We start from the raw sequence: 13,336 nt of genomic DNA, 5'->3' as shown, positions 1-13,336 counted from the left end.
GTCGGAATATTGACATACATTTCCTTAGACTGCTTCAATCATTGAGCAGTTTACAATTCTTTTATAAGGTAATTTAAAAAACAAATGTGTATCTGACTAAAATATTTGCAAGATGCAGCAAGGGAATTCAAGAGATTTTTGTTAACTCAGGATGGAGCAAATGTTTCTGAGCTTGCTTCATTTTGATTCTGGATCTTCACATAGCTGTTATAGGAATTTGACTTTCCCAAATTCCACTCACGGAGAGGTGTACTTTCAAATCAATGATCCCTGTGATTAAAACATTGGTTCTCCCAGTCATTGCATCTTGGAATTGAAAGCTAGTTTTTGTGGCACTCTGAAGAGTTCATTTAAATGTGTGCTCTACCTAATCTGAGCTCTTTTAGCTATGTTTTGTGAGTGCTAGTAGTCAGATTTATCAATTCATTCAATCACTATAAATAGGAGTACCAATAAGTTAATTCCTTATACTTCCACTTTAAGCATCATCTACTTGTGTTTTTTCATTGATATATATTTATGCTGATAAATAAATAAAGGGAGACTAGTATAGATCTATTTCAAGCTATTTAGCTCTCATCAGCTAGCCACACCCTTATTGGGAATCGAACCTGTGCTCTATTGCCTCTCAGGCAGATGTGTTAACCATTGAGCTACAAGGCTCGACTCCTTATCAGCCAGCCAGGGTGAGAGGTATATATTTAAAGTCACAACCCCTGGTATGCCCAAATATGGGAGGAAGGTCACACTTCCACTCTCTGTCTTCGGCTCGTCACAAGAGACCATTCAGACAGAAACCCAATATTTTTTTTTTTTACTGTTGCCTTTTTGTTACATTTGTTATATTTGTTATATATGTATGTATGTATGTATGATGTATGTATGTATGTATATACATACACACACATCATCATCATCATTCTGGATCTGGCATTGAGTAAAATTGGACTGGATCTGGTGCTGTACTGAGTAGTGGTTAGGGTTTCATGACTATCACTTCCAGTCCTTTACCAACTGCAGCTTGAAATGAGGCTGCTCAGTACCTCACTTGCTGTGGAACAATGGGGTAGAGTAAGGGTGTCATTGTCCCTACATTTAATCCAGGCACTATATTATAGTAAAAATCATACAGACCTGGAAGTGATACTGCCTTCCAGCATGGCTGGCAATTCTAGCATTATCCATAGAGACTTATTCAACAGCATTGGGAATAATAGGTTGCTCAAAGGCTGTTCCTTATACACTAGTGTAATTTGGAGGAACAAAAAAAAAGATATGTGTATACTGTAAACCAAAGGAATATTACGGTTTTTCTGTTTCTTTGATTCCTGATGACGATTGCCTGAACTAGTTTCAGGATTTTCAGAAGTGGTTTTGCCAGAGGGATGGGCCCAAAGTCACCCATTTGGCCTTGTGCCTATGACAGAACAAGAACTGGTCTCCCAGCTTCTAGCTTTGTACTTTAACCACTAAACCAAGCTAGCTCCAGAGTGCTTTTTTTATAGAAAGGCCATTTCATTAATTTCAACCTAAGTGGGAGAAGGATGAATGGAAATTAAGCATTTGGGTCTGTTTTCCAAATGGCACAATTCAAGCATCTTTTTCCAGAAAAAAGCATCCATATTCTGAGGAAAGAGGATAGACACTATCATAAAACATGCTGGAAAACACAAGAGAATGGAGCCAAATGTGATTATTCCAAATACCCCCTATCACATTACAATGGCAGAGTAATTCTCTCTGACTGCCTAGATATTCTTTGTTGTTTTTCCAATTTCTTGGTCAGATCCAAGATGCTGTATAAACATCTTGTCATACTTTGGAACAACTCATCACCAAATCAACCAATAGGAACAAAAAGATAACTCTCTTGATCTGGAGCTTGCAGGCACTGAGAAGTTTGGGCTACAATAGATTATGAGGCCAAGTGAGAATCCAAAACTTTTAAGCAGTGAATTCAGAAACCTGGATACTTTATAGCCTATCTGTGCTAGTGGCTTTGCCAAGAGTACATCTAGGCAAAGCATGGAAAAAGTTAGCAAGAACGTATAAACTAAAAAAAAGAATCAAATTCTTTTCCAACACTCTAAAATCCCCCAACTGTAGGTGCATTCTGGGCTCAACTTCATGAGCAGTGGCAGTTGTGACTAGGAGGGCCTTTGCACAACTTAGAGCTGTGCATTAATTGGCCAAGTCCTTGATTGCCAGGCTGTACTCTCATGCCCTGATCACCTGAATTGATTAATGAGCTCTCTATAAGGGGCTACGCTAAATATCAGGAACTTGTAATTGGTACAAAATACAGCCATGCAAACAGTTACATGTGCCAGTTTGCTTCTGGGTTCAATTCAAGGTGCTGATAATGACCTAGAAATGCGTAGGGTTGTCCTATTACGGTGGACAATCATTCTAGTATGTCTTAAAAGGCAAGTGTCAAATTTAGGTCCCTTTTCTTACACATATTTGGTGTCTCTTTTAATCAGGTGAGGGAGAGAATGGTGAGTATTATTCTTTCTTACTACTCAAATGGGTGAGTTCCTGAAGTCTTTTTGTTTACTTAAACAAACAAATATTTGCTCTTCTCAGAAAATAAAGAAAAAGCTGTTGGTAGAACAGGAAAAAGAATTGGAAGCATACTCAGGGTTTTTAAAAACTTAACCTTCGCTAATGACATTAGCATAGCAGTTGAGTAGAAGAATCATGTTTGCATTCCTGTTCAGACATGATCACAGATTTATTAGTTCTTACCCTACCACCTCAGATAGGAAGTTCCTCAGAGATGTTGGTTACAAATAAAACAAATCAATAAGGATTACTTTTTTTTAACCACTCTCCAGAAGAGGCTGGAAAGATGCACATATGAGGCTGGAAAGAGATGCACCAGTGGAAAGTTTGGGAAATAAACTTTCCCCTATCCTTAAAATTAACTATGCAGCTACTAAAGAACCCACCAAGACCTTATAAAGAGACATATATTGGATAATAGAATTCATTGTTAAAAGTCTAAAAGGAGGAGAAAGCGATTGAAAATAAAAGGCACAAGTAGTTAAGGCCAGTGGGGCTTCTGAGCGAAATATTAAAAATCCACACTTCAAATGCTATATTTTCACCATCTCTTTGGAAGGAGGGAGAGTGGTTAAAAAAAGTAATCCTTATTGATTTGTTTTATTTGTAACCAACATCTCTGAGGAACTTCCTATCTGAGGTGGTAGGGTAAGAACTAATAAATCTGTGGTCATGTCTGAACAGGAATGCAAACGTGATTCTTCCACTCAACCGCTAATGTCATTAGCGAAGGTTGTTTTTAAAAACGCTGAGTATGCTTCCAATTCTTTTTCCTGTTCTGCCAACAGCTTTTCTTTGATATTCTGAGAAGAGCAAGTGGAATCTGTTTCCAGGTGACTCAAGTGATTTTATAAAAACCCAAACAATTAGTCTGGGAGCAAGAATCACAGCTATGGATATTAATGGTTGTTTGAAAAAGTTATCAGATAATGTATAATTTACTGATGCTTAAAACCAAATGAGATGTCTCATTACTATCTTCCTGTCAATTTGCATGTCAGGATTTCCCGGGAGGTGTAATTATTCCAGGAACCCATTGTTTGTTTATTACATTTTTAAGCAGTATTTTTCTGCTTCCAGAGGCAGGAAGATGCATAAGCTAAATGTAGGTCAGCCCTATCATTAGACATGAGGCAACTGTCTCACACTCTAAATACTGTTTTGTGGTCAACTTGTCCAGTCTGTGGTCTAGTTTACTCATAGAACAGACTATTCAGCCTCCAAGAGGAGAGAGTGGGCTAACTCATATGAATGACATTCATTATAAAACCAACTCTTTTTAATGAGCAAAGTAGCACAGCAAAGTTGTCAACATACTATGCCATGGTGTTTTTCAGAAATAGCCTATATTAAAAGTACAAATAATTGTTAATGGAAATCTAACCAAACCCCGTGAAATACAAAAAGGAACATGACAGGGCAGTTCATTGTCACCTTTCTTCTTTCTTCTGGTTTTTGAAATACTGAATAGAAATCCAAGATGAAAACATTCTGGAAGTAAAGACTAAAAAAAAAAACTTATAAGAGCTTTTGCAGATGACTTGGTGTTGGATGGGGAAGATCCTTTAAAGGGAATTGAAATATGAACGGGCAAATTAAAAGAATTTGTGCATTAGCTGGCTTCAAGATTAATAAACAAAAGATGAAAAAAATGAAAATATAAAAATAAAAGAAATGATCAATAAAATGGGCTTTAAGATTGAAAAGAAGGTAAAAGATTGGAACATAACTATGACAAAAACAAATTGTACGTTATTTCAAAATAACTGTTAAGCATGGAATGAAATTAGAAAAGGCATGTCAAGATGAGTGAAACTACAGCGGTCATTATTGGGGAGAATGTCTTACCTGGAATGATCTTTTTATTTCAGACAATACATGCTTTGACAATTGAAGCATCATTTAAACAGTGACAAAGATATATCTTAATTTGTATCTCAGGAGAAACAAACCATAAGTTAAAATATAATGTGTTCCAAAACACAAAGGAAAGGGCAGGATTGGGTTTGCCTGATTAGAAACCGTACTCTGCAGCTTGCTGTTTGGTTTAGATGCAAGAGTGGGTGCTGTTAAGAAATAGAAGGCTTTGGGAGTTCAAAGAATGGTGTGAGATTTGGTTTGCATAGAAATTTGTGGTACGGTACGAAAAAGGTTAATGCTGATTTTAAGAGAATATGGAACATACTGAGAATATGGAACAGATAAAACCCAGGTTATGCCTGAAAACATCTCTTTGGCTGTCAGCACAAGAAGTATTTTATAGACAAATAATAAATCTTATCCAGAGATGCTGTAATTTTCTCAAGGGGAATGTAAAACAAAATGAAGAGAAGGCCTGGTGGCAGAGGGGTTTTAGTTGTCAATCTCTTGCTAATTACAAGTATTAGGAAGATTTAAAGTAGTCAAAATAGTTTGTGGTTTTGAACATTGCAAGAGTTTGAAATAGAACTGTGTACAAAAAATAGACATGTGATTGCTAAAATGTATACATTTGTCCTGAAATTTGAAGCTGAAGAAGTAGTGAAAGTATGTATGATATAATTCGATTAAAATGTTGGTTGTAATATGCAACATGCAGATGGCACAAAGAGAAAATATGTGGCTGAAAGGATTGCTATTTACTTTGTGTGATAATCTTAATGAGATTTTTTATAAAAATATGGTAGTGTTGCTATATCATCAGAGAAAGCCTTAAGAATGTATAAAGGCACTTCAAATTCAGGTGAAGAAGGGACATTTTACTATATCATGTTTGGTGGAAGTGAAAAAAAGCTGAAAAATTCTGGATTCAAATACATACAGTACACCGACATAGGGGATTTTGAAGATTAATATACAACTGAGACCAAAGGTCTTTCTTTTGGGAATAATGGACAAAGTTGAAAAAAAAACATGGATCTTTATTTTTGTACCAGATAATTGCAGTTAGATTATTATATGAACAAAAATAAATATCTGGTACTACCCACAATGGAAGAACGGTTGGTGAAGATGATAGGATGATAGCAGTACCATTTGAAGCCTGGGGGAATCCACAAGTCCCTTTTGTGGCCCTGGAGACATTGCTGCAGCTTTGGCCAGTTACCCAAAGCTGCAGCAATGTTTCCTATCTTTTTGAAGTGGGATACAAACAGAGTCCCTGCAACAGGAAGGGCCACAGGGGAGGAACCCACATTGCAAGGAAGGATCCCTATTGACACATCAGGTCTTTGGGGTGCTGCTCAAGGATGGCAATCCCCCCTCACATACGGCTTCATTGGGTTCAGCCCTGCCCACAGAGCTACCACCTTTGGGTTTTCCCCCTACACAGGTGAGTATGGGCACCAGCCAGCAACCCCCACATGGGTTCCCAACTTTCAGGACCTAATGATGCGGGTCTTCCAGTGGCATTTCAGCAGCCACAAGTGCAACCTCATTGCTGATTCCCAGGATCATTCAAAAAATTCTTTGGGAGGGGGCGTAGGTGGTGCTGATTGCCTCCCACTGGCCCAGGAGGCCATGGCTTACTGATCTCCAATCACTCTCGGTGGGCAGTTTGGATTCCCCAGGAAAGGATCTTCCTCAGCCAGGGGTCACAGGAGCACCCAGAACCCCAATGGCTCCAGTTGACCGCTTGGCGGTTGAGCGGAGCATCCTGAGGGAGGAAAGATTCTCCCTCAGGGTAATAAAGACCATCCAGGCTGCCCGAAGACCCTCCACAGAACACATTTACAGTGCGAACTGGCGGGCCTTTTCCACATGTTGCAGCTCCCGGGGACAGGATCCGGTGAGCGCCACCGTTCCCTTAGTACTGGAATTTCTCCAGGCGGGCCTGGACAGAGGATTAGCTCCTAACACAATTAGGAGGCAAGTCTCGGCCATCTCATCTGTGCTTCTGTGCAACAGAGCCCAGGCACTCACTCACCACCCTTTGGTCAGGCAGTTTCTGAAAGGGGTGTCCAACCTCAAACCTCCTGGGTACCCCTCCTGGGACTTGCACAAGGTGTTGGACGCTCTAATGGGAGGCCCATTTGAGCCATTGCGAACAGTGTCACTGAAGTTTTTAACCCTTAGGGTGGTTTCTGGTGGCCATCACATCCGCCAGACTGATATCAGAACTGTAGGCCCTGTCCGCCAGGGAGGACCTCTGCATTTTTCAACACGACAGAGTGGTGTTCCAGTTGAACGTCTCCTTCATACCTAAGGTGTGTTCATGCTTCCACAGGTCACAGGAGTTGATTTTGCCCAGTTTTTGTCCAGACCCTTCTCGTCCACTAGAGAGGAAGTGGCATACCTTAAATGTAAGGAGGGCTCTGAGGATTTACCTCAGAAGAACCCAGCCGAATAGGAAGTCTCAGGCCCTGTTTGTCTCATTCCAACCGGGATCTCTGGGCAAAAAGGTGACCTCCAACACCACAGGCAGGTGGTTGAGGACCTGCATCGCTACAGCCTACCAGTCTCAAGGCATATAGTCACCGAGCCCTATCACAGCACACTCCACACGAAGTGTGGCCACCACTGCGGCCTGGGCAGCGCAGGTGTCATTGACCGAGATATGTAGGGCAGCCACGTGGTCTTCCCCCTCACCCTTCGTGAGGAACTACAAGTTGGATGCCTTTGCCTCGGGGGATTCACCCCACCAGGCTTAGTTTGGCCATGTTCCCTCAATATGTTACCCTCCCTAGGGACGTGTAAGCTTTGGTATGTCCCATCCTGGATACTCCTCCCCTCACTATGGAGAAAGGGCATTGTTACTTACCTGATACGCCTCTTCTCACAGTGGGGGAGGAGTATTCAGACCCTCCTTGACATGGTAATATAACATGTATTATGATGGTTGTTGCACTAATGTTAAAGGTATACCTTAATAAAAAGTTTGAAACCATAACAAAGGTTTGGAGTGGATGGCACAACAGGTCGGATAGAGTTCTTTGCCGATAACTGGGCGGTGCCTGGTGGACCAGGGGCGGGTTCCAAGAACTTATCTGACTCAGTCCAATCAACGAGAGGATAAGGTCAACCTATCCTGGATACTCCTCCCCACCATGAGAAGAGGCGTATCAGATAAGTACCAACGCCCTTTCTCTCCATCTCATTTACCAACTATTGAACATACTAGGGCCACCAGTTACAAATAGGATTCTGATTTTAAGATGAAAATGTTGATTTGTCAATCTAACATCATTTCCCCCTCTTCTTTTTAAGATATAAAGTCAGCAAGTGCCAAAAGGAATTACTTTAATTGATTTCAGCCACAATTGGGCTTAAGGCTCTCAAGACTACTTAATAGATGCAGATCTCTACATTTTGAACTAGAGACAAAATGAGTTAAAAGCTATTCCATCTGCCTTAAGGGAATAAAAAATCATTCTGAACTACCCTGTTTCACATAGGCCTTGGGTTTTATTTGGAGACCCAGAACAGCTTTGTTGGGTACAGCATTATCCTCACTCTAGACATGCATGAAAGCAATATAGTAGACAAAGACTCCCTTAAGCTGAGCTCAGCTTCCAGTGTGTCTATGTGGGGAAGTCCATGTAATTTTCTTGGCATATGGTAGAATTTGCTATATAGGGACATGGTGGCTCAGTGGCTAAGACGCTGAGCTTGTTGATCAGAAAGGTCAGCAGTTCGGCGGTTCAAATGTCTAGTGCTGTTGAGTGAACTCCCATTACTTGTCCCAGCTTCTGCCAACCTAGCAGTTCTAAAGCACATAAAAATGCAAGTAGAAAAATAGGGACCACTTTGGTGGGAAGGTAACAGCGCTCTGTGCGCATTTGGCATTTAGTCATGCCATCTACATGACCACGGAGATGTCTTCAGACAGCGCTGGCTCTTCGGCTTTGAAAGAGAGATGAGCACCACCCCTAGGGTCAGGAACGACTAACATATATGTGTTACCTTTACTATTTGCTATATGAGATGTGCAAACTATACTGGAGAACTGCAGAAAATGCTATTTTCCTGCCATAATGTGCCAATCTGTTCCAGGAGCGCCCCGGCAATTTTTGTGAAGCAAATACACTTTTATGTTCAGTTTACTTCTGAAAAATGGCTACGTCACCTCCCAGAATTAGTCATTTTCCTTTGGAGGAAGAATACAATATTTCATTCTAGCCTCTAGTTTTCAGAGTTGCAGGTGGTCTCACGTCATGTTTTGTACACATACAAATGAGAAGGAAGAAAAGACAGGATGTTACAAATCTTTTTCTTCATTCACTGGCTTTAACAGGTAGTTTATGATCACTGCTAGCATGAAAGGTGTCTTATGAAAGAACTGATGGATCTCGTTAAAAAAAAAATTGGCTTGCATAAGGAAAAGAAAAATCTAGAAAAGACAAGCTCTTAAAACATTAGAGGATGATTACAAGAGACTTGAAAAAGAGCTACAGAAATCTCCACAAAAAAGGACATTAAAATAAAAATGGAATAAAAATAAATAAAAATTGCAGCCTATACCACTGTTTATAATACACCAGGGCAAGAACAGCCGTAAGCACAGCTTGTTTCAACCTATAGTGAAAAAATAGAAATTACTCACAAAGTGACCAAACCATTTCTTAAACACCTAGCATAGATCAGTGGTTCTCAACTTTTTCTTCACCACAGGTCCCCTTTAAATTCCTTTTGTGGTCATGGACCATGGCCATGGACACCCCCCCAAGACTTAAGATCTAAATCATAACATTTCTTTAAGCCTCCACGATCACCTGTGATGGACATCATGCCCCCCCCCCTCCCAGGGTCCGCGGACCACAGGTTGAGTACCACGGGGTAGACAAAAGGAAGTACAGTATTAATGCTCATAGCCCATGGTTTACTTTTGGAATCCAGTTTACATGTGTAAGTTACCACTAAAAAAACAAGATGACTGCCTATTTTAAGTGAATTTAAACTATGATTATTAGTTCTTTAAGATATAATTATCCAGAGATCATTGAGAAAATTTTCAGAAGTAGTAGTTCATCAGAAAAACAGCAATATGATGAATGTATTTTAAAAGAATATCAACATTTCCTAAATTTGTTTAAAATAGAGTTTGGAAATATTAACCCATATTTTAAGATTTATATTAAAAATGCCATTTTCCAATGTAATATGATTTTTCCTCTAAACTAAAAATATGAACCATGGGGAGCATAATGTTTAGATACTAATTTCCCAAGTGCTAAACATTAATCCCTGAAAATCTGACTACAGAAACTCAGCTCTTCCATATTTCTCATGCATTACATAGGAGTAAAAGTCAAAGATCCATATTACAAAACTCCTAGGAATCTTACTATAATAATAGACTAGACAAAGAACGTTTAACAAAGCAGGAAGATTTTTAAGAAAACAGGAGTGCTGACCCAAAACTAAGAGAAAGCAAATGCTTTAAATGTAATCAATTCAAATTATATTTTGTCCTGGCACTGATGATATTCATTAATGACAAGAGAATAAGCCCTACTAGTTTGATCAAAGAATGAAAAAATAAACATGTTAAACAAGATCCAGATCTTCTGAGACACTGATGCTGGAATATTTCAACCTAATAAGAACAATTAAAAAAGTAATAAGCCAACGCTGTGTATATCCTTTATAAAGAAATAAAGTAAAAGATTGAGATGAACAATTGGAAACATATCTTTAAAGTAATTCCAGATAGGGGGAATCCCAAAATAATCCAAACTAATGTCTTAAATCATTCAGACCATTTTTTTCCAGCAAGCCCTTCTCCATAACCCCCCACTCCCCAAACTTCTAGATAGATTCCATTGATCTAGTGCCATTTAGACATGGTTACCCTCAGGTATAGGCAATCATAGGTACATGACAATCAATTCTCTACAGATGGTTAATTTTACACAGAAGTACTTCTAGAATTCCCATAGGGCAGGGTATGTTTTGGTATGTTTCTAAAACATGAACATTAATTTCACATTTTAAATTGGCAAATGGTAGGTAGATCACCAAGTCAAACTATGTCATTAGACATCCTCAGTTTAATTCAACAAAGAATGACTAGATGCTAAACATTTATTAACAATAATTGTTTTTATTTAACGTTGAGTTTAAAAATAGGTTGCCAAGTTTTAATGATTACAAAAATCTCTTAAAGACTAAAAACCATACCTAGCATTTTAAATGTCCAAAGTGATATTTCAAGCATTTAGACTTTTATAACTTCTTTATTTTTCCTTTTAAAATATTTATCTTAAACTACAGGTAATCCTTGAATTACAGAGTTCATTTAGTGACTGTTCAAAATTACAACGGCACTGAAAAATGTGACTTCTGACCCTTTTCCACAGTTATGACATTTGCAACATCTCCAAGCTCATGTTATCAAAATTCAAATGCTTGGCCTTCTGACGAAGAAAGTCAATGGGGAAGATAGATTCACTTAATAACTGGGTTACTAACTTACCAACTGCAGTGATTCACTTAACTGTGGCAAGAAAGTAAGTGGGGCAAAACTCACTTAAATGTCTCAATTAACAACAGAAATTTTGGGCTCAATTTTCATTGTAAGTCAAGTACTACCTACGTTCTTTTGAAACTGAAGATAAAACTCTTGTTTAGGGATGGAACTCTACCTTAATAAATGAAACTTGCCCTTCCAATTGTCATCAATCCACACAAACAATAAGCAGCAGCCATTTTAAAATATAAAGTTTGGAAAAAGATCAAGTGAAGCGAGTTGAGAGTTAATGGGTACAACATTCATAAAAGAGAAAAACAATTTTCCGGCAGCTTCCCCATGAAACCATAGCTGCTCAGAAGAAATGTAGACATTTCTCCAGAGGATGCTAGAAGTGTTAAAATTCTTCTAATAGTTGACTCATACCGATTATATTCTTATATAGTCAGCATATGAATATGAATTTTTATAAAGCTTGCCTTAGACTGGGCACACAAGAAATGCAAAATTTCCAGAAGCACTTCTTTGTATTTACACTTTAAGAAGCCCTTTTAAGTGTGGTTTTCCAGCAATTCCATCCATCAAACAACTCTTTGTTATTTGGAAATAATCAGACGATTTTTTTAGCCAAATGGAACCAAGCCAACTTTGTTGTTTATTATGTTTTTAAACATGCTTGTGGGATCAGCTGATTTTGATTCAACATATTCCGAGAAATCATTTTAGCTGGAATTTGAGGACATTTAAAATATTTTATTCAATATTTCTCAAATAGCCCTTTCTAAGGCACAATTCTCCAACTCCCAGATTACAAGCCAAAAGTGAAAGCAACAGCAAAAAAAAAAAAAAAAAGATCTCAGAAACAGTTATAGTTAATACTGGCTATGATTTGATTCACTAAGAACGTTAAACATTTGATCTTTATATATTATCAAATGCCAGAGGAAGGGAATTCATTTTCTGAATTATGTAATAATATAAGGTAAAAGTAAAGGTTCCCCTTGCACATATGTGGTAGTTGTAGGGAGTGGTGCTCATCTCTGTCTCAAAGCCGAAGAGTCAGCGCTGTCCAAAGATGTCTCCATGGTCATGTGGCCAGTATGACTAAATGCCGAAGGCGCATGGAATGCTGTTACCTTCCCACTAAAGGTGGTCCCTATTTTTCTACTTGCATTTTTACATGCTTTCAAACTGCTAGGTTGGCAGAAGCTGTATCAAGTAACAGGAGCTCACTCAGCAGCACTAACCACCAAACTGCTGACCTTTCTGATCGACAAGCTCAGTGTCTTAGCCACCGCATCCCTATAGAGATACTCTATAATTTTATAGAGAATTAAATTTAGAGCGCCCTTAAATAAATGTAGGCATTGTTATTTACTTTAAGTTGTGTGTTTGCTGTGTTTTTATATACATACATGCATATATATGCATATATGTGTGTGTGTATATATATGTATATATACACACACATACATATATACACACACACACTTATACATACATATATACACACACACATACATTTATACATACATATATAACATACATATATAACACACATACATATATATGTATCTTTTGTATATATAATATATATACATCAGCGATCCTCATAGGAACTTCATGCAAGCACCTCCATCTCCAAAGACTTATAAACCGGGCCACCTTTATATAGTGCGGCCCGTTACAATCTCTGAAGCTGGAGCTGCCTTCTCGCGATCCCGATGACAGACCCGCTCTAAACCGAGCCGGCCAAAGCGGTGCGAACTCCACCGACGGCTTGGATGCGAAGGAGACCTCCCTCACAGCAGGTATTTCCACTATCACCACCACCCGGAATCCGCGGCCCGAAACCCGCCAGGCCCCGTTGGCCTGGCACTTCGGCTGAGGCCTTTAAGAGGCGAGACGGAGCTTGAGGAGTGTGACTCAGCATGTGGCAGCTGCCGCGGCCTAGTCATCTCTCGCCGCCAATTCCAGGAAAGGCCTCCAGGGAGGAAAGGGTGGACCCGCGGAGCCCTCTAAGGAAGTGCTTTATTCTTCCAGCAAGTTCCGAACTCCCCCCCCCGCCCCGAAAACCCCCCCGAAGGAGGGAGGGGGAAGGGAGGCAGACCTATGCATGCTGGGAAACGGAGTTTTCTTAGGCCGCTCCATCCAAGAACAGATGTTTTTTTTGGGGGGGGGGTGTCTTTCATGTCGGCCTTTGTAGTTTTTTTCGCGCCGGTGGCCGCAAAGCATGTCGGGTGCGGTGGTTCTTCGTTCCCCTGCGGCGGCGGCGGGTTGTCGCATCCCCGCTGCCGACCAGGGCCGCGGTGCTTGCCGCTGCTGTTGCAACCGCGTCGGTCGGCTACCTCACTTCCTCTTCCGGGCGCGCGGCCGAGGAACAGG

At 39.8% G+C, this 13,336-nt stretch overlaps 1 long non-coding RNA gene across 1 annotated transcript in view; it reads right to left on the bottom strand.

The window, feature by feature from the left end:
* The window catches only part of LOC148045646 (uncharacterized), a 19,333-nt gene extending 5,997 nt beyond the window's left edge, over positions 1–13,336 (bottom strand). The window contains exon 1 of the long non-coding RNA XR_015696810.1: positions 13,062–13,336. This is a non-coding gene — a long non-coding RNA (uncharacterized LOC148045646). The remainder of the gene's footprint in view (positions 1–13,061) is intronic.

The sequence above is a fragment of the Thamnophis sirtalis genome, unplaced genomic scaffold (genome assembly GCF_051295495.1).
Source record: "Thamnophis sirtalis isolate CommonGarterSnake01/CBP01778 unplaced genomic scaffold, rThaSir2_p1.2 scaffold_5, whole genome shotgun sequence".
In the NCBI taxonomy this organism is placed as follows: domain Eukaryota; kingdom Metazoa; phylum Chordata; class Lepidosauria; order Squamata; family Natricidae; genus Thamnophis; species Thamnophis sirtalis.
This window is presented reverse-complemented; position numbering and strand designations above follow the sequence as displayed.